General features: G+C 43.8%; 1 pseudogene; it reads left to right on the forward strand.

Moving 5' to 3' along the window:
• The first annotated feature begins 274 nt into the window (after positions 1 to 274).
• On the forward strand, positions 275 to 1509 carry LOC123347742 (annotated as a pseudogene).
• Positions 1510 to 18641: the final 17132 nt, after the last annotated feature.

Genomic DNA, 18641 nt, shown 5'->3' on the forward strand with positions numbered 1-18641 from the left:
TCAGGGAGTTTTGCAAACAAAAAACTCCCACCTTTTGATTTCATAATGTAACCCATGCCTGCTGAGTGATCTACTGTACTTGAAAATACACAGAAAGCTTTGTAGCTTAAGTACATCACACCTCTCTAGTACCTGAAATAGTTTGCTCTCAGGATGAAGAGAATCAGGTGGACCGTTAAAGTTGAGAACCCAGTTCTACAAACACCACATAGAACAAAAGCAGAAAATTTGTTTGTACAGATCAGCATTTGGCAAGTCTCGCCTGCAAACCTTGATGAACTGGGGAACCCTGCCACACCATGTAATTTTACATATTTTTCTGTACCTGCCTTTAGTAGATCGAGCATGGGCATCTTCTGTTTGCCAAAGGTGAAATGAAGTTTTTCATATCCCTCACTTGTGAAGGAAGTTTGAAGTTGAGCTTAATCAACCAGCTACTTCTGTTTTAAAGTCCACTCACCCTGATCTCCTTCAGCAAATTATCATCATAATTATGCTATCATCTGCAGTATGTCAGCTTCAAGGTTGATAGTAGTAGTGAGTCTGCAGAAGCTGCCTGTGACATCCTTTCTCAGTTGGTGAATTGTTCCATCAAGACATTAGGTTTGATTTCATCAGTGAAGCCAAGTTTTATTAATGTCTCTAAGGCTTGTTTTGCATCAGCGCTGACAGTAGTTTTTGTAAACTCCAAGGCATTATCATCCATCAAAACTGATGACACACCAATTGATGATCTGTTCTTGTTTCTAATAATAATGATACTCTAAAACTGCTAAAAATGAGCAGCTGTCCTCGTGCGTCACCTGCTGGAATTATTTGTGCTGATGACCAGTGTCATGGCCTTAGGCAACTGGCTTGGAATTATTACAAAGTAAGTGATGAACTGCTGCTGGCCCCTTTGTATGAGAAACATATTGACCTTGAACGTCTTTGCATAGATGTTGTGAATGAAAATCCAGGACAAATTGAATATCATACAGTTAAAAGCAAAGTTGGGATGCCCTTGTTAAGCACTCCCCTAAAGTCAATTTTGTGATCTACTCCTTTTTATACAAGAGGAATTTGATACATTTTTCAAAGAGAAAACTCCCGTTACACACCTTTACTTGGTCATGCAGTAAGCAAAGCTATGCCAGATCATACTGGAATGAACTGCCCCAGGTTGATCGAATTGGTGGTGTGTGCTAATGGACTTCAGCCACTGAATGATGAACTCATTTGCACTGCTGAATGCTGTAAGAACCTAACAGCCATGGGACTTGGTGACTGTGAGGTTACCTGCAGAGATTTTATTGAGTTAAGATGCGTGAAGCCAGGCTCACCTTGCTTTCCATTACGGAGGAAGTATTAATTCCAGATAATTATTACAACCTGGATCAAATTCATTCTGAAATCTCCAAACACCGTGGAAGAATGTGGTTCCCTGTTATGAGGCTACCTGGTAAACTAGCTACAGAAAATATTAATATGGTCAAAATTGGATCAAGGTGTTGCTTTCTATGCAAATAAGGACTTACAAAAATGAAGCATCAAAACTGCTTAAAATTTTCAATTTCCTAAGTTTAATGAACTGCATCGAAGCAAAAGCAAAGCGCTCAAGTGTGGCAATGCTAGATTAAATTAGAAAATAGAATATAGGATATTTAACAGTGGACACTTTGAAAGGATGTCTGTGGGTTATAGGTGTTTCTTCCTTCAATTAAATTAAGCACTTTCATTTGGCTTCTGTTTAATTAAATTGTTACATTAAACACAGTTAGTACAAGGTTTTTCATGTGTTCTATACTGTTAGTCTGACTGGTGTGGTTAAAGGGTCTGTGAAGCTTGCCTGCTTCATGGGGAGTTAAATGATTCCTGGAACGTTCAGATAAATTGTATTATTTGCAATGTTATTTTCTCCAGTTGTTCACTAATAATATTTTTTGTTGAACATGTAGAACAAATAGTTTGAATCATAATAGTAATCTGAAATAGTCATCATCATCATGTTTCCATTACGCCTCTGGCCATTGTTGCAAACTCACCCGGCTTTGGATTCACCACTCTGCATCCTGTGTACTCATTTATACAATGGCAAAATCAGTGCAAAGTGTATGTACACTGTTACCACCACCGAAAGTGAGAGGAGCATTAAAAAAGCAGTAAAAACGTACTTTGAGTTGGGATTTTCAAAAGATCCTAAAGGATTTATGTGCTCAAGTCTCATTTAAATTCAATGGGATCTTGGTGCTATGTTGAAAGTCCCAGCCTTAAGTAACTTGTGTGCACTCACAAACAGCAGATCTGTTGAGTAAAAAGATGTAATTTTTACATAATCCCTTTTCACTGCAGAGTTACACTTTAATGTCAGTTATTAAAAATTATGAGTTGGATAATTAAACCTGTATTTATAAAAAACAGAAGAGCAAAAATAATGAATCCAATAACAGTATTACTAATTGCACCATTTCTAGTTTTCAAGAATCACAGGTTGAGAAAAGGTGAAGCAAATCGTACACCCACACAAGATTAAATATACCAGGAAATGTATAATTACAGCTTTCCACTCATCCTGAAAGCTGTAATGGTAAAATCCGCATGGCTAAAAAGTGGAAAATTTAGTAATTTATTCTACTAATGTATAGTATAGGATTTCTATCTAGGACAAGGTCTCCTAGGTGATGTAGTAATACAAACAATAAATAACAATAAAAGGAAAAGGTTACTTTTTTTCCTTTTGTTCATTCAGAGAAAAGTTAGAATATATTATCTTTGTTTTCCACATAAATATCCTCATATAACTCTCATTTTAAGCACTCTGTACCAGGGACCAGTGGACGACTTTTTGAAAGTGAAGGTCAACCTGGAGCTCAGCACACACCAAACTAAACCTGAAACTTTTGGAAGATTTAGATCAATCCCCTCAACCAGGTTTAAAATCTTCTGTCCCTCAAGAGGTCTCCCACAAACCTCTTCTCACACTTTGCCAAAGTACAGACACCACCAAGATACCAACCTAAAGCATCTTGCATTGTGCTGACATTCTATAACGGTCCCATCTTTCTAAAGCATAGAAGACAAAGGAATCATAGAAATGTATGGCTGAAAGGGACCTGAAGAAGTCATCGAGTCCAGCCTCCAGCACTAGGGTAACTAGATGTCCCAATTTTATGGGGACAGTACCAATATTCAGGGCTTTTTCTTATATAGGTGCTTATTACCCATCACCTTGTCCCGATTTTTCACACTTGCTATCTGGTCACCCTACCCAGTGCTGAGGCTGGACGAAGTAGTGAAGTCCTGAAACATTGTGTATTGTGCTGGGTGTGTCAAGTAATTTACTATATGTAGGGCAGATAATCTACATAAACATTTCACTAGGGTACTGTCAGGGCTGATACCCCACTCTGGCACTTTGAGTGCAGAAGGTGGAGGACCGCAAGGATTCTAAAAATTAATACTGGCTACTCCAGGTTTGTATGAAACTCCCAAGGTTACAGCTTTTCTCTGACCTTGGATGGGTAGATGCTGCCACCACCAAGTGCATAAAAAAACCCTGTGAGAACCCAGGAAGGTACACTCTTTTGGCCAGGTACCCACTCACTTCCTTTTACCTATGCATGCAGTCAGACTTTTTAACCCTTTACAGGTAAAGCAAGTAGAGACCAGCTACTAAAAGGGATTTTGTAGCTAACTAGCTGGCTGGGTGTCCATAAAAGGGAACTACCCCCCACCCCTTCATTTATCACAGGCACTGATCCACTCAGGTCAATGGGAGCCTTTCTATTGCCTTCGAAAGGCATGGATCAGAGTTGTTCCTGGAGCAAATATTCCATTTTCTTATGCTAATGTAAGGTTTTGAGTAGAATAAATCTGGGATTAGTACATGGTAAATCTTTCAGAGTCCTCTTGGCCATTGTTTTGTTTTGTTTGAAAAGCTAATGGTGCTGTACAATAAATAAGTAAATACATTTTAAGAAATTAAGTAAAAATACAATTAAATAAAAAGCAAACACGAAAGAGGATTTTTACTTTTTTATTAACTTCACAAAACTAGTGACTCTCAACATTTATTTTGACTAGATCCGGGGACCTCCTACATTTCACTTCCTTTGCTAGGAGCAAAATGATTACTTAAAAATATACAAATAAAAGAACAAAGTGGTAAATTGTATTTCCTTTGAAGTTTGGAGCAAAGTCTGCTGAATCAGTATAAAGTAGTTTCTGAATTTCAATTAACCCTTCAAGAATCTGCTGCTTCAGTGAGACCTTTTGTAAATACTGACGTGAACAAAGTTGGAATTCCAGAGATGATGAAAGACCTTTTTAGTTAATTGATTTTCAATGGTCTATTTACACAGACAATACAAAGGAGGAGAACATAACCCTGGAAGTGTTTATGGGTTACTATCCCCTGACATATTTCAAGGCTTGCTCTTTTTATTAAAAGAGAGAAACAATGAACAAGAATGTGGTCTGGCAAGGTTCTTTTTGAGAGTCGTTATTACAGTTCAATCAAATGTGTTACTGAACAAAAATGTGAATAGAAAACGTAGGCAGTCTCCTCTCAATATAGTCATGGATTCCATAAGAAATTGTTAGCCTGAGGCTTTATTAAGGTTACCATGTGTCTGGGTTTTCCTGAACATGACCTCTTTTTTGATAGTCCCCTCTCTTTCCAGGTGGATTTTTGAAATGAGAGTCAAAGTCCTGTTTTTTTGCAGAGCAGATGTTGCAGCTCAGAAAGAGCCCCAATTGGTCAGTTTCTTGACTGGTCCTTCCCCTGAATCCACAGCTGATTGGCCCATTTCCTTGCAACCCCAGTTCCCAGTCCTGGGAGCGGGTACTGCCGGGAGGCACTGACTGCTGGCTGGCATGGGGTCTTTGCCTTGTGCCAGTCACCCTGCCACCATGACAGGAAGTAACACTGCCCCCCACCTGCAATGAGTGCCCCAGCACAGGTACCCCCTCCAGCACTCCCCAGGTACCCATCCCAGTACACACACCCCTCCAGTACCCCCAAAAAACCAATAAAATCAATGTTCCTATGAAATCTTCCAATATCATCAAAGCAGCGTTTTCTGCGTGAAAATGGTTCTGTCACCAAAGTTTTGATCAGCTCTAGTTTATGTATAAACTGTGCACTGTTGATAGCAAAGGCTACTGCAGCGTGAGCAGTAAGGAACTGCTCAGCCTGAATAAGGATAGTACAACCTGGCCCAGAGAGACAACAAATGCCAGGTTCTGATGTCCTTGCTTGGCGAGTAGTATTTTACTCTGCCAGTAATTTCCTTTGAAATAGGTAGCACTAGTGACAGAGTAATGTATTACTCAGTATGAGAGAGAATATCATAATCCAGCCCTTTGAGTAGAATGGTTCTCCATTCACATCTCTTGATGTCTGCAGCTTCCCTTGTATGGAGTGCCTTAGGACTAGATTGTGCATTTAGGCACAGCTCTGAGCAAGGTGCAGGCATAAACTACACCACCCTAGGGGTAGCTCCAGGTACCTCAGAGAAACCCCTCAGAAACACAATTTCTGCTCTCTCATTCTGCCCTTGCTCAAGGGGAGTAGTAATTTGCTGCTAGCCTATCCCAGCAGCAAATTATCTTCCTTCCCAGCCACTGACAAATGGGCTCAGCTTTGCTGGCCAGAGTGGGGAAGAGTGGGCAAAAGGCTCCTCTCATTCCCCACCTACTCTCTGCTCACTTGCTCTGAGTGGGCAAAGTGCATAGGCATAATTTAGTCCTCAGAGCGCAGGGCGTGCTAGAGTGGCTGAGGCCGGGGTAGAGAAGCAGCAGTGCTTATTTTATATATTTTCAGATATACATTGCTCTTCATTTTATATCCCTGAGTGGAAACACGCTTGCGGCTGTCTTATGATTTTCAGCATTCTCCTCCAAAAATATTACTTTAAAAGGAAAATAATTTTCCTTTTATCTAAAATACAGCTTATGGTTTCCAGTCATTCCTGCTTATTTGAAGACTGAACACACTAAAGTTATTTAGCAAACATTTATTTTCACAAGCTTCTCTTCCAACGCTGTAAAAAACAACAACGTGGTATTAGATTACAAATATTATGCAGCACAGCCCATTTTACAATAAGGATATTCATCGGAGTAAAGCCGGGCTAAATTCTGAGAGGCGCTGGGTATCCAAAGCTCCTACTGAAGGCAATGGGAGTTGAAATCTGGGCTGCCCAGAGGGGGAGGCAAGTGGGGCAATTTGCCCCAGGCCCCGGGCCCCACGAGAATTTTTTTGGGGCCCCTGGAGTGGAGTCCTTCACTCACTCTGGGGGCCCTGAAAAACTCTTGCGGGGCCCGGGCACCCAGAGCTTCATCCTCTCCGGGTCTTCAGCAGCAATTCGGTGATGGGGGCTCCTTCCACTCCAGGACCAGCCGCCAAAGTGCCCCGAAGTCCCCGCGGTGGCGGGGGAGTCCTTCCGCCCTGGGACCCGCCGCCAAAGTGCCGGGTCTTCGGTGGCAATTCCTGAATCCTCTGGGCAGCCCTGGTTGAAATGACTCAGCGTCGCTTGGGAAGTGGTTCAGCACTCTGCAAGGTTATACCAATGTCCTCAGCATCTCTCATTAAGCTAGATCACACCATAATTTAAGCTGTACACTATGGGTTTAATTGCCTCCAGAATGTCAATGACAGTCATTTCACTCACTTGACATGATCCCCTCTCTGCTTGCCTGTCTTTGATCCCAAGGAGCTAACCTGAATCTGTGGGCTACAGTGAAAAGTGGGCATGTTTACACAGATATGGAAAGCCCCTGGAAAACACTGTGCCATGCCATCCAAATGAAGAGTTATTTGCAGAATTGAAACAAACCCAGTGATATAATACAACTCTAGACTTCCCTAGACTAGGAAAACTGGTCTAGTTTAGGTCAGGCTAAGCTAACATGGGCTTGCTAAGCAGGACATACACTCAACACTTTCCCTCGTATCGCTGCAGAGTATCACTTTTAGCTTGTGTAGCAGGGTGGACCCTGCTCCTGCCCGGAGGGGCTTGAAATGCTGCCTGCCAGGGCTTGAGAGCGGTGGCTCTGGAAGCTGGGCTGATTAAGGAAGTGGCTGCAGCTGTGGCCACGCCCCAAACTGAAGCCCTGGGGCTTATAAGAAGGCAGGGAAGCCAGAGCACAGACAGTCTCTCTCTGCTTCTAGAGAGAGATGGGCCTGGCTGCTTAGAAGCTGAGATTGGATACCTGAGTGCAGCAGGGCTGGGGGACAGGCTGAGGAGCTAGGGAAGCTCCAGCCTGGAAAGCCCCAGGCTGCGGCCTAGTAAAGGGCAAGAGGTACTGGGGGTTGCAAGGGACAACCCAGGAGTAGGCAAAGCAGCAGGTCCAAACCCCTTTTGCCTGTGATGAGTGGGCTGATACTGCAGTCTGCCCCAGGGTGTGGGGCTAGACCATGACTGTCAGTGGCCACTACTGAGGCAAAGTGGGGATAGTAGGGTGGGGGTTCCCCTGGGAGGGGGAGACCCAATTATAGTTAAAGGGGCACCGGGTCCTGGGAGGAAAAAGGGGGATCACTGGCCTGCAGAGGGCGCTCCGGGCTGAAAAAGAGCCAATTCCCTGGAAAAACCAGCAGGAGGCGCTGCGGCGGTGAGTAGCCCGCTTACAGCTTGATTTTTGCAAGTCGAGGTTTAACCAAGTTAAAGTGGTTGAGTTTAGGTCAGGTTTTGCTAGGTGGTGTTAGCTAAGCCTGACCTAAACTCAACCTTTTTCCAAGTCAAGTAATGCCCTAGGCTGTATTAGCCCCACAGCTAAAATGGTTACGCAAATGATGTCAACAGCATCCTGGCAGTGACATATATCAGTTATGACATGACTCTGCCGTTGCACTATGGTTCTGTTACACATGCATGTAATTTGGGGCATTCTGCATAACACAATGGAGAGAGAAGCATTTCACCCACTTCCAGACACCCTGCAGCATCTGTCCTTCTTGGGACAAATCCAGCCATCCAAGTTCTGCCTTGGCAAGGCAGCATGGTGGCCAGGATCCTTCTGTGTGCTGGGCCTAAAGGACAGTACAGTGGCAAGAACACATTGGCAACAGAAGTGCACTGGTGCGTCTGCCTCTGCAGCCGTCTCAGCTGCCTCACTGAGACTTGGATGAGCTCCTATTAAAAGAATACAAAGCTCTGCACAGCCTAGCCACTGGCTGCCATAGCACTAGGGCGCACAATGCAGCTCTGAGCTCTTGTTTAAGACATCGCAGCTGCACACTGCCCCAGAGCAGGCCGATAGCCAAGGGCCACCATTTTACTCCATTTTTTATTGCACATTCAGCTCTAATATTTGGGCAACTCACAAGCCAAGTCCGTGGATCCTCCATCCAGATAAATCTGCTGTGTTTCAGGGTCAAAAGTGACTTATTTTCCCCCTAAGGGAAGCCCTGACTCACAGTTTCTTCAGGCAGCCCCTGGCTCTCTTCTCTCATTTACACAGTGGTTGATGTTAAACTCTTCCAAGGGAAAGAAAGGCAAATAGTTTCTGGATGTTGTAATTCAGGCCAGGGGAAAAAAAGAATGAATGTATGTGGGCTGTCAGCTGGCTGACCCTGGCTGGCTGGTAGAAATAAGGCTCAGATGATGAAAACCCCCAAAGGCTGTTCTTTCTTCCAGTACAGTGAATAGATTAGGAGGGTCCAAGGAAAGATACTGTTGACTACAGCCTTGTAATGGCCTGTTCTGGGACTCAGACGCTGAGAGAATGTAATCCTTAGTGGCTTCTTCTCTCCTCTAGATGTAAGCACGCTCTCCTTACTTCTCCGCATCAGGGCGTGGTTCTTCCTTTCTGGGCATTCATCATAGTGGAGGGGGAATTCCTCTGCCCCTTGTGCATGCCAATCAGTACAGCTGAGGATCCTTCCCACATTTCTGCTGGCCACTCAGATGTGAACCCTTCCGCAGATACTGGCTATTGCTCCGTCTGCTAAACTGTTTTTATCCAACTTCTAAGAGGGTGTTAAAACAAAGGCAAGGCAAAAACTTCAACCAAAACCTTAGCGATGATAATAAAGTGACAATGACTATTTAACTGTGTGATTGTCTTGCTTTTGTTGGCATGTGTAACAGGCTTATCATATATGAATGCACCATTTTTAGTGCTAAACTTTGGGGATAGCCAATCACAACAAGTTAATGAGATTTCAAGATGGAATTCTTCTCAGCTAGTGAAATTACCTACCTAGCTCACCAACATTAGCCAGTGATCTTCCCAATATGCCTGTACAAACAGAGCACTTACATATAAATTAACTTCAGCTAAAGATGGCCTATAAATACTCTATGAGCTCCAAAGAACGTGGTGATTCCAATTTCTCCCTGCCAATCTACAGGAAAGAAGCCAAAATACTTAGAAATCATTCTTGATAACTGCTCTTGCAGATTACAAATTAAACGCTGAAATGTAACTATTCTCAATACGTCTCTATCAGACTATCTAGATGTACATTATACAAGGGGCCTTAACATATCTATCACTAATAAAATGACATGCATTAAGATCTGGTTCCCCATACTTTGTTGTCAAGCATGATAAAGCAGTAGCTATTATACATATAAATTATAGAACACCAGAAGCTCAAGCAAAAATAGAAATTGTTCAGCTGAAATCCACATTTCCCAGAAAGATAATATCAGTGACTACAACTAAACCAGTGACTAGAACTAAAAGGGTTTTTTTTTAAGCCTAGTCAGCAGAGGAAGGGATTTCTCTAAATTAAGTGGATCTGATTTTCCTTTAACTCACCAATTTTACTTGGTGTAACTGTATTGATATCAAAGGGGTTACTCCACAGGGGGCAGTGTGGGCTAGTGTTGGGGGTACAGTAACTTCTCGCTTAACGTTGTCGTTATGTTCCTGAAAAATGCAACTTTAAGTGAAAGAATATTAAGCAAATCCAATTTTCCCATAAGAATTAATATAAATGGGGGGGTTAGGTTCCAGGGAAATATTTTTCACCAGATAAAAAAAACATTATATACATATACAGTATTAAGTTTTAAACAATTTTAAACAAACAGTTTAATACTGTACTCAGCAATGATGATTGTGAAGCTTGGCTGAGGGGGTGGAGTTGGAGGGTGGAAGAGGGTGGACCGTTCCGCTGCTCCTCTTGCTGTTCTTGCTGAACTTTCCCACCTCCAAAAAACACATCTGGAGATTGTTGTTTTTCTTTCCTTTTTTTTTTCCTTGGTAAATTTCTTTATGCCAGTTTTGTGCGGTTTGACTCTCAGCTGTGACTAGGTAAGTGAATATCCTCTGGCCCCAGAGCTATGGTGAGGATGTGGGCCAACAAAACCCCCACTCCTGCAGAGTTCTCCCTCTGCAAGCTCTGTGGGTTTGGGCTCAACATGGGAGCCAGGCAGAGCAGGCAAGAAGCAACACATGGGAAGGGACATTGTGCTGCATCCTTCCCCAGCACCTGATGGGGATTCTCTGCTAGCCTCTGAGCAGCAGATCACACAAATGCCTGCTCCAGTTAGTTACTGAATGCCGCCCCCCCATGCCCACCAGGTGCTGGGGAGACCAATCGTCTCCTAAGGGAACCAATCTGCCAGGTTACATGGTACGCTCAGGACACACAACAGACACTGGACCTGTAGATCCCTGCAGAGCTGGAGACAGCCATAGGCTTCTGGGGCCACAAGCACTGACTTTTCAAACTGCTGGGGGGTGTTTGACCCCCAGCTCAGCCCCAGGCCCCACCCCCACTCCACCACTTCCCTCAAGGCCACCCCCGCCCACCTCTTTCCATCCCCACTCTACCCCCACCCTGCCTCTTCCCACCCAGTTCTGCCCGCTCCCCTGTGTGCACCGTGTCCTCACTCTTGCCCCCTTCCTCACAGCCTCCCTGCATGCCACAAAACAGCTGATTGCAGTGGGTGGGCAGCACAGAGAGGGAGGGGGGAGGCCTGTGGGACTCGCTGGCAGGTGGGAGGCACTGGAGGGGGGGGAGTGAAGGGTGTTATAACTGAACAATGCGCAATGTTAAATGAGCATGTTCTCTAATAGAACAGTCACTAACAATGAAACAATGTTAAACAGGATGACATTAAGTGAGAAGTTACTGTATGGGAGAATTGGATTCTATTCTTAGCTCTACGACTGATCACCTTGGGCAAGTCACTTCACCTTACGACTGTGTCTCTGATCCCCTCCCAGCCTGTGTTTGTCTCATCTATTTAAACTATAAGCTCTGCTGATCAGGAACTATCCATTACAATATGTATGTAGAGTGAAGTCCTGATATCAGCGAGGTGCTACAACGAACTAAATAATAAGAAAGACACCCCAGTACACACTGATGTGAGAAGAGCATCAAAGACCCTGTGAATTAAAGCTGGTCAGAAAACAAAATTTCTGTTCCACAGGAAATTCTAACATTTTGAAACTTGTTTTCCTTTCAGATTGGAACAATCAGTCATAATGTCAAAAAAATCCACAAAATTTAAATTCTGAAAAATGTTGATTAGGAAACATCAAATTGTTTTATTTTGATAATATCTACCCATAATAACATTAAATATAATCTGTATGTAAGATATTAAATGTTATATATATTATATTACAATTATATATTATAGTATAAATATAATATTGCAATTAACATTTTAATATAATATAAACATCTACCTGAATTGAAATGATAAAGTCTAAACTAAATATTTTACCTTGTCAAAATAAAACATTTTGACAGTATTGATATAAAATGTTTTGAGATCATATTTATCTCATTGTTGAATTTGACACTTTTTCACAAACCATTTCTATTTTGACAAAAGTGCATTATCAGATGGAAAATAGTGTAGTGCTGGTGAAAGTGTCTGGTGCTCTCTTTCTGCAGTTTTCACAGAGTTACTGTTGTCATATCTGTCAGACACTTCAGTTATAGAATTAGCTTTGTCAAATCCTTTTACGACCTGCCTCAAGAACTCGGCAGCCAATTCATCGAATGTGTGGAATTTGTCGCCAGCCATCTTTTGTATGACAGCTATGGCATCTCTAATGTACATTGTGAGTATGTTTGCACTGCAATAACAAGCCCATGGCACTGAAGCTCAGAGTTTGGGTCAGCTGACTCAGGCTTACAGGGCTCAGGTTATGGGACTAAAAATAGTAATGTAGATGTCCAGGCTTAGGTTGGACCACAGACTGTGAGACTCACTCCCCTTATGGGGTCTCAGAGCCTCAGTTTCAGCTTGAGCCCCAGTATCTATACCTCAGTTGTACAGCCCCATAGTCTGAGCCTGGTGACCTGGGCCAGCCACAGTCATGCCACATTTTTTATTGCAGTGTGGACACACTCTGTGGTTTCTTTGTTGCGGGATCTTAGCTCATGGATTCTTTCAGCTTTAGCTTCCAGCTGATAGCCTAATTTAGCTTTGTCTTTTCTTGTCATTGTTCCATCATCATGGAAGACATAGGCACAGGTCCTATTGCAGGGATTGGCAATCTTTGGCACGTGGCCCGTCAGGGAAATCCGCTGGCAGGCTGGGACGATTTGTTTGTCTGCAGCATCCTGGTCCATTCCAGGCCAATGGGGGCTACAGGAGGTGGCGGCCAGTACATCCCTCAGCTCATGCCATTTCCCACAACCCCCATTGGCCTGAAACAGCTAACCGCGGCCAGTGGGACCTGCGATTGGCCAAACTGGCGGACGCTGCAAATAAACAAAATGGCCCGGCCCGCCAGCGGATTTCCCTGATGGTCTGCATGCCAAAAGTTGCCAATCCCTGTCCTATTGGGTGACTAAGAATAATTCTCTCATAGCTTTTGTATATTAATAATATGAAGCTGTGTATTATCATCTCTAACACTAATACTGATCTGTGCGTGTCACTGAATTAAAAAGCTAGTTTCTAGAATATTTCAAAAGCTAATACAGAAAGCATAGGAAATTACACATTAAAACCTTTCAACAGCTAGACTAGATGCTACAAAGGGAGAAGCATTACATTAGGAATTCGCATACATTTATATCTACCCACTATGCAGTACAAACTATGGGCATGCAACCTATAGGTACTGGTGCACAACCTTCAGTGTGAGACTGATCTGGTCAGCAAATTTAAATTACAAATACAGAAAACTATTATAGTCATGTGTGAGATACATTGACAATTAAGATTATGTTATGTGAAAGCATTTCATGTTAGTGTATTGCAATTTGTAGATATTCAGCATTTTTGCCATATGTTTAACAGCTTCATTTATGAAAAAAATACTTGCCCATGCAAAACCAGTGCAAATCTTTTAATATATTGCTGTTTGGTATCTTTGACCAATAAACATCACATTAAGGTGTTGAAATTAATGTACACAGTAAAAACCAAACATGTTACAGGGTTTCTGGAACTGTGCAAAGAATGACACTTTCTCATTTTGGGGGACCATTGTTTCACTTCACCTACAAGTTTACAGCACCACATCAGAACTCATCTAAGCATACATAAAATAAGCTTTCATACAATATATGATGTGGATGTGCATAGGGTGGGTACATTTAAACTCCAAAAACTTGGCCCTTTCTGGAGAATTGCCACGCGCCTCTGGTCAATCTATACTAATGTCATGACAGCTGTAAAATGAATTCAGTTAAGAATGTGTGAACTATGTAATTATTAAATATCAGAGGGGTAGCCATGTTAGTCTGGATCTGTAAAAAGCGACAAAGAGTCCTGTGGCACCATATAGACTAACAGATGTATCGGAGCATAAGCTTTCATGGGTGAATACCCACTTCATCAGACTCATGTCACATGCATCTGATGAAGTGGGTATTCACCCATGAAAGCTTATGCTCCAATACATCTTTATGAAATTATTGATTTTATTGGTTTGAAATATACTTTAAATCTTAAACATTTGTTCTATTGCAAAGATTCTTTCAAGTCTAAAGACCCATTGCATAAGCAGGATCAAAGACTGTGCTCCCGCATAAATGAACTCCTTCAAATCCTTTATAGATTTTATCCTTTATCAATTTTCTGTTTTCCAAGGACACCTCAGAGCTACACTTGATTTTATTTTCAGTTTTATTATTTTTACCTTCTTAAGATTTGTATGCAAAACATCTGTCTTAGGTTGCAGAGGCCCGATCCAATGCCTGTGGGTGTCAATTTCTAGTGGTTTTATTGCTCAGTGTTTCAGGCCTTATGCAGATATATAATTTTCAAGCACAAAAGCAAAGAACTCAGCTCAAACAGACCAAAATAATCATGAACTCCCCTCCTCTCTAAGAGCTACTTCAAGCTTTTCAGTATCTGCAAGTACCTGACAGAACAGATGGGTATGAAAGTCAACAAACTTGGGCCATGTCCAATTAAATTCCAAACTCAGGAGACCTCCACAGAGATCTCCCCTTTGTCAGTAGCCTCTTCTCTTTTAAAACAACAGGGCTTAGATTGCATCTGCACAGACCTGCAAGGGAAGGGAGCTTGGTCTCCCTTGAAAGTTATTCCAGTCTGGCTACATCAGTCCAGTGTAGATGCAGCTATGTCATTGGAAGAGCGCTTCCGTTGACACAGCTAACATCATTCAGGGAGGTGGTGTTCCTACACTGATAGTCGGTGTATACTGTGTCTACACTATGCAGCTATACTGACCATAGGCAGACATATCCTCACTTTGTCAAGTAGTGGTCCACTGGTCTGACTCCTGAATACAGAAATATAGGCTGGGGCAGCGGACAAGGGCTGAACCTTCAGGGACTGGTACACCTGTTGCATCCTGCAAAATCCCTACTTGAAAGAGGGGTTCAATGCCTGGGTTTGACTGGCAGTTGGGGCTTGTTAGGAGCCATATCATCTATTGACCTTGCTTGGATGGAATCCAAGGAGGTCAGAGACCAGCTAGGCAGTTCACAAGAAAGGACTCTAGCCAAGATAGCTGGGAAGATGGTTTCTCCTGTGCTCTGGAGTATTCATAGTGTGTTTCCTTTCTTATAGTGGCACATTTGAAGACATTGGGCCAGTTTCTCTCTTAGACATCTGGCTCCTTTACAGCTCCTAGCAAAGGGGCTAGAAAGCTAAGCTGGATCTCCCCAGTTGGGTATTCCCCTGGTGTAGGGACATCCCTAGTCTGCTCCCACACCACACTTTCCTGAAGCTCCCAGCATCATGGGTGTGCTAGAGGGCTGGGATGAGGACACCTAGAGTGCACTGGACTCTAGCAATCTCCAGGTGGCAGATGGCTCCGTGGGGCAGACAAAAGCATCCAGAATCATTTATTTTGAGGTATTCTCCTTCCCTTCTGCAACAGTGACTGTCCCTTATGTAAGCCATGCAAGGCAGGGAAGGCTGTTATCAGCCTCCGCTCCTTTGTACACCAGTGTAACAGTCAGCTACAATCAGGCCCTCAGCAGAGCCGGATTAACCTTCTGTGGGCCTGGCACCAAACATATCTGTGGGCCCCCATTGAGGCAATGGAGCATGGTGCGGGGAGGTCAGTCCCCAGACTGAGGGGCCAGCCAGGGGCATGGCAGGGGCAGCCCCACTCTGCCCACCCCAGTGTGAGGGCACTTTTTACAAACCGGCAGTTTCCAGACCAACAGTGGCCCTGTGATGCCAGCCTGTCCCTTCCCCTCAGGGGCGGGCCCAGGCCATGCCACAGAGCCCCCTGCCCAACACCTCCCCAACTCCCTATGACCAGAGCCCGCCAGACCTACTGTGCCCAGTGTCTCCCCCTCAACCTCCCCCAGAAATACACAGCGCCCTGCACAACACCACCCGTGCCCAGCACTCCCCTGCCCACAGCCCCACCATAACGGCCCAGCACCTCTCACAGAAGCCCCACTCACTTTTGCCCCAAAACACACATCTTCCCTGCCCCCTCACAGCCCAGCATCCCCCCCCAGACTCCCCAGAGACCCACTCCCCCATGCCCTGCCTCCCAGCTGCACTCACCAGCTCTGCTGGGAGGTGACTGTGTCTGCTGGGCTGAGCCAGCAGTGCAACCAGGGCTGGTCCAGGGGCTGGGAATTGCTCTGTCCTTTCAGGAGTGGTGCGATCAACCAGGCCAAGGCCTGCCCCAGCCGGGGTCCCTCACGACGCACTTGCCTGGAGGAGCCCAGCAAAGCCCATCACACTGTCGTCCCTCCCACCTCCGCCACCAGGCTGAGACTGGCCAGGCTTCTGTACCAGTACCAGGCGGCTCAGCTCCGGGGGGCCAGGCAGGGCCCCGCAAGCCTGGAGCCAGAGGTGCACTGGGGTCCTGATGGGGGCGTAGAGGAGCCCTCAGCCACCTGGTGGGCAGGTCAAGAGGAGCAAATGGTGGGTCAGGGGAGGAACAGGGTCTCGGGGCGCAGTGCAAGTGGAGTAGGCCGGGGCCCATTCTGAGCATGGGCCTGGCTCTGTGGAGTCACTGGTGCCATTGTAAACCCGGCACTGGCCCTCAGTTACTTTTTTTCCTGCTCATAAATCATTGACAAATGGATCCTGATTTCTACCATGGTACTTTTTTTAAACTACTTTCCAAATGGTTTGTACAACCAAGTATTCACTTTATTTATTGGCTGCTTGTTGTTCTTGGTCTATGATTGGACCCCTGAGTCACAGGGATTCATAGATTCATAGACTCTAGGACTGGAAAGGACCTCGAGAGGTCATCGAATCCAGTCCCCTGCCCTCATGGCAGGACCAAATACTGTCTAGACCATCCCTGATAGACATTTATCTAACCTACTCTTAAATATCTCCAGAGATGGAGATTCCACAACCTCCCTAGGCAATTTATTCCAGTGTTTAACTACCCTGACAGATAGGAACTTTTTCCTAATGTCCAACCTAAATCTCCCTTGCTGCAGTTTAAGCCCATTGCTTCTTGTTCTATCCTTAGAGGCTAAGATGAACAAGTTTTCTCCCTCCTCCTGATGACACCCTTTTAGATAACTGAAAACTGCTATCATGTCCCCTCTCAGTCTTCTCTTTTCCAAACTAAATAAACCCAATTTTTTCAGCCTTCCTTCATAGGTCATGTTCTCAAGACCTTTAATCATTCTTGTTGCTCTTCTCTGGACCCTCTCCAATTTCTCCACATCTTTCTTGAAATGTGGTGCCCAGAACTGGACACAATACTCCAGTTGAGGCCTAACCAGCGCAGAGTAGAGCGGAAGAATGACTTCTCGTGTCTTGCTCACAACACACCTGTTAATGCATCCCAGAATCACGTTTGCTTTTTTTGCAACGGTATCACACTGTTGACTCATATTTAGCTTGTAGTCCACTATGACCCCTAGATCCCTTTCTGCCATACTCCTTCCTAGACAGTCTCTTCCCATTCTGTATGTGTGAAACTGATTGTTCCTTAGTGGAGCACTTTGCATTTGTCTTTATTAAACTTCATCCGGTTTACCTCAGACCATTTCTCCAATTTGTCCAGATAATTTTGAATTATGACCCTGTCCTCCAAAGCAGTTGCAATCCCTCCCAGTTTGGTATCGTCTGCAAACTTAATAAGCATACTTTCTGTGCCAACATCTAAGTCGTTGATGAAGATATTGAACAGAGCCGGTCCCAAAACAGACCCCTGCGGAACCCCACTTGTTATATCTTTCCAGCAGGATTGGGAACCATTAATAACTACTCTCTGAGTACAGTTATCCAGCCAGTTATGCACCCACCTTATAGTAGCCCCATCTAAATTGTATTTGCCTAGTTTATCGATAAGAATATCATGCGAGACCGTATCAAATGCCTTACTAAAATCTAGGTATACCACATCCACCGCTTCTCCCTTATCCACAAGACTCGTTATCCTATCAAAGAAAGCTATCAGATTGGTTTGACACAATTTGTTCTTTACAAATCCATGCTGGCTATTCCCTTTCACCTTACCACCTTCCAAGTGTTTGCAGATGATTTCCTTAATTTCTTGCTCCATTATCTTCCCTGGCACAGAAGTTAAACTAACTGGTCTGTAGTTTCCTGGGTTGTTTTTATTTCCCTTTTTATAGATGGGCACTATATTATAGGATGTCTTCTACTTTTTAAACAAGGATTATGCTCAATAGCAAATAATTCACTTTACAGTGCAGCTGTTCAGAGGAGTAATAGTTCATGCTCAGCTTTGTGAAACTTTCTGGATTCACAACAGTTTCTAGGAATAAACCAGCAGATACTGCATACGTGCAACCCACTAATAGGACATCCCTGTGATTAACAGCATAGAAAACTCACATTTGCTTATGAAACTGTTCACAAAACTATTTTGGTACTATTTGCCTAGCTCTACCTGTTACATTAATTCTACATATTTTGCAGTGGATGACAACATGTAGTTTTCATCGTATATAGTAACAGAAATACTATCCTGATTATTCTAATGAGAGCTATGGCTGAACACCAGGTGTTTATCTTTTTAGGTACAGTCAATTGAAAATATAATTATGCTGAAATACCTGATAGCTCTCATAATTTTAGGTCTATGTAAGCAGCAGCTTTTCACACACAATAGAATCTCCCAAGGCCAATGATAGCTAATCTATGAGTTGCAGAGAGCTGTTCAAAATAGAAGTTGTCACTTTCTAGTAAGCTTTAATTGAGTCTGGCTGTGCCCTGTGACTTCCCAGTATAAACTGAGTTTAGTGATTTGAGCCTTTCCTTCAAAGGAAGCAGTTCACAGCTAACAGGTGGATTTTCCAA

This window comes from Mauremys mutica, chromosome 1, assembly GCF_020497125.1.
Source record: "Mauremys mutica isolate MM-2020 ecotype Southern chromosome 1, ASM2049712v1, whole genome shotgun sequence".
NCBI classification, from domain to species: Eukaryota; Metazoa; Chordata; order Testudines; family Geoemydidae; genus Mauremys; species Mauremys mutica.